The sequence below is a fragment of the Pristis pectinata genome, chromosome 12 (genome assembly GCF_009764475.1).
Source record: "Pristis pectinata isolate sPriPec2 chromosome 12, sPriPec2.1.pri, whole genome shotgun sequence".
Classification (NCBI taxonomy): Eukaryota; Metazoa; Chordata; class Chondrichthyes; order Rhinopristiformes; family Pristidae; genus Pristis; species Pristis pectinata.
In genome coordinates this window covers 47,304,823-47,308,788 of record NC_067416.1, presented here as the reverse complement: position 1 = coordinate 47,308,788, position 3,966 = coordinate 47,304,823, and positions in this window count along the sequence as shown.

Genomic DNA, 3,966 nt, shown 5'->3' with positions numbered 1-3,966 from the left:
CATATCCTTTCATTAGAGCTTTAATCTCCCTACATTTTTCTTTAGTCCTCGTATACACGAATATCATATTCAGAAAAATTATTAGTTGTGCAGTTAAACATAAGAGTAACACTGAAGCCCGAGATTACTCTCTGGGGACAATATAAATTAGCCGTATGTTGAAATGCTTAATTCACAGATCGTACCCTAATTATACCTGAAATATGCACCAGCATTCAATTGGATTTGTAGTAGGAACTTGCATCACTGAAATTCGCTATTACCTTAATAGTCGTTGTAAATGCACTGTACATTATACTCATCATAAAGAGGATCACGAAGGCGATTAATGTTGCAGGAGATCTGACATCCTCATCCAAGTTTTAAAATATTTCTTCACCGACTGCACAGTTATCCAGGTCTTCCAGGATTTCGGAGATTTCTGGAATCAGTAATACGCATTATTGTTGACTTTTTTGTTGTGGAAAGAAAAATAGACCAAAAGCCATTGCAAGGACATGAAGCGTGAGTTACGAGGGACGAGAACATTAACTGTGCGAATATTCAAAGTTGGTCCATGAGACGAACTGCAAACACTTGCAGGCATTACGTAACCGAGGGCAGTCGCAGACATAAAGAAGAAAATCTGGGCTTCTGCCCGAATCACTCGTATGTTTTACATTATCAGCCGGGGTGACTTCAGAGTCTCTTTTCTGTTGTAAAAATTGGATTGTGGTTCACGCGGCCATCTCAGAGAAATGGGATACTGAGACAGTAATAGATCGTTTTGACATTGAAACATCCGTATTCGGCAGCTGTATGACCCATTCCCTTTGACAAAATTAGTTAACAGAAAATTCTCAATTTCCGGTTTCAATGAAACAATTGGTCCAATGCAGCTAAATTCATGGAAGTGAGTTCAAATGAGGCAGGAAACTATCATGCACTTAGGTCTTGGGTTGAAGGATGATATTCACTTCCACATTAAAACAGAATCGACCATACTCCAAACGCGCCCCTTCCGCATCCCCATAGAGTAAAGGGAACGTATCATTCTATAAATACACATGACGTACCTTTCCCAAGGCCAGTAATCATTTCCTACCATCTGGAGCGCAGCATTCATGCTGGGCTTTGCTTTATATAGTTGCAGCATGCCTGCTACCTCCAACTTTTACTCTTGCATATCCAAACGCACACTGCACTGGATTTATTATTGCTTTAGTCTGTGCCATTATTGTAACCTGCATCAATGAATTTCCTTTGCCTCATTGGAACTGTTTCTAAGACGTAAGCATCATGAACCTAATTTTGATTTGTCCTCTAAACTGAACTGACGTTTCAAAATATTTGCCAATTCTTTAATATATTAATTTCTCTTCATACGGTCACATTGTTTACAATGGTGGAATTATTGGAGATGGCGGTGATTTGTAATTCTCCATACTACCAGCTGAACTTTTAATAACTGTAGTGATGACTCCTAACCAGAGTGCATGGAGCCCTCGCCGAGGAAGACCATAACATCTTCTGAGTTAATACTCAGTAATCTGCTAACGAGCCGAGATAATAGGAAACTCGCTTAAATATATCACCATAAAAGATCCGAATCAGAATCGGATTCAGGTTTATTATCACTGACATATGTTGTGAAATTTGTTGTTTGTAGCAGCACTACAGTGCAACGACAATTTAAAAATGCGGAACATTACAAAACTAAATAAATCGTGCAAAAGACGAATAATAAGGTCGTGTTCATGTGTTCAATGACCGTTCAGAAATCGGATAGCTGAGGGGAAGAAGCTATTCTTAAAAAGTTGAGTATGGGTCTTCAAGCTCCTGTACCAGCTCCCTGATGGTAATAAAGCGATGATGGCATATTGCTGATGGTGATGATCTATCTAAGATGCTGTTTATGATATATCTTCGAGTGCACTTGGACTCATGATTGTCTAATACGAGAACGTGGAATTGACTTCTGGCGCTGTTCAGACAGCCGTTTATAAATTCAGCACATGTGGCCTCCTCCTTACAGATCGGTTAATGCCTGACATGCAGCAGCCCATTTCAACGGCAAAGACGGCATATTATTAATTTCTAAACCTGTTGGTGTCTTTGAAATAAATTCTATGAAATTTATTTTTAATGTTTTATAATGTATTCATTTAATTACTTTAATTAATTGAAGGTATATTCATGTATCTAATATCAGGCATAATTAAAAGGTGTTAAAGGTTATTTAATCGTACGAAAGAGCACCAGGACGAAACAGGATTAGCGCTGATAGGATCAGTCACACGATACTCAGTTGCCAGTTGATCTTCACACGGCTCACTCCCAAGCTTTAGAAACCAATTCTTGAGCTCCATCCTGCATATAATGCTGCAAAAACTGAGTGCGACCACAGGTAAAATCGGGCACAGGTGGGGCAGCTATATAGAGGAAGCTTCGTCTCCTTAATTTGGATTTATTTAGAATTTCACAGGGCCCTTCACAGGAACGTTGCGGGACAACATTTAACAGCAAACATCTTCGGTTTTTACAATAGTTGATATAAAAAAACTTTCGTTAGATTCAGCTCTGCATCTCATGTGGAGAGGTGCAAACAGTTATTGAAGGATATGCAATGTTTGGGATCTTAACATGGAGGCCAATGTTTCCACCAAAGTGCCCAGAAAGACATCAAGGGTAGAGTAGAATTAAGATGTAGACCGGAAAGACGAGTCTGTTGAAGATTTAGTTTCCAGGACAAATTTGTTCCCAGGTATGCTTTGACAGATCAGTAACTCGTGTATGTCAATGTGCAAACGGAGGATAAACAAAATAGCTAGAACACGCTTGCAGAGTCTAACCCTGTCAGGAGGGCATCAACACTGTCATGGGTGCTCAAACAATTGCACGGATAAACGGTTCGGTACCTGTTCATTTGAGGAAGAGTAAAAAACAGATCATGACGAAGAGCATTGGACAGTGAAAGCAAATACCTCCTTCCGTTTCAGCCAATTACCAAGAACAGGGATGGTGACAGGTTAACGATTTTGGAGGGTCTCTTATTTAGAAGGGTTATAGCCTTACCAATACTAAAGTGCACTGAATGCCGGATAAACAGCGTCAGAAACCAAAGGAAACATGGAAGAGTGTGGGAAAATTAAATTCACTATTTCTGTGGAATCTGATGTGTTACCGCTTAAAGCAAGCAAAGATGCATCATGTATTCACAAAGAAGATGAGGGACAGGAAAATATTCCCTCGCGAAACGACAGAGTAATAATCTGAGACAAAGAAGAGAGATTGTTGCAACACATTTCCTAACGAAACCTGGATGGACAAAAGCGAAATCAGAAAAGCACCAGTTTCAATGGAAGTTTTCCACCATTATTTTGAGATGATGTCTATCCACCTTTATTTCCATAGTTCTGTTGAGAGATAACTCATGCACGAATGAGCCACGTAAGTCAAATAAGTCCTCGAATCCGATATAACACGAACTGTCAACATCTGTTTCACCTGAGGAATTCTCGCTCGATCCACCACGACCCCCCTCCAACCATCTCCCCGCCGCGATCACGGTTTGAGAAAAGCGAGAGAATGGAAGTGTGTCATATATTATAGAGTTGTCGCACAAAACTGAATCCTAGATTACCTCTTAATTGAAAAGATAAGAGCACACATCGGGCAGCCAAAAGGTTTAAATTCTGCATTTATTTCAATGTAAAGCTGCATACAGGATAAATCGCCATCTCCTATCTATTCAATAGCTGGCTAATTTCTCCGAAGCATTTTCAGCGTCAAAAACCGTTGCAGCATTATGAGTTGCTCATCACAATTTACTCTGACTGATGAGATTACTGAAATATTTCAACAGTTGTTGAATAATTTGAAGGGGGACTGTGAATTTTGATAAATATGGGATTTACCTACTCGGCAGCTCAATCAGTTACGAACTTAACGACAACTACCAAAGAATTAGCCACTGATCACGAATAA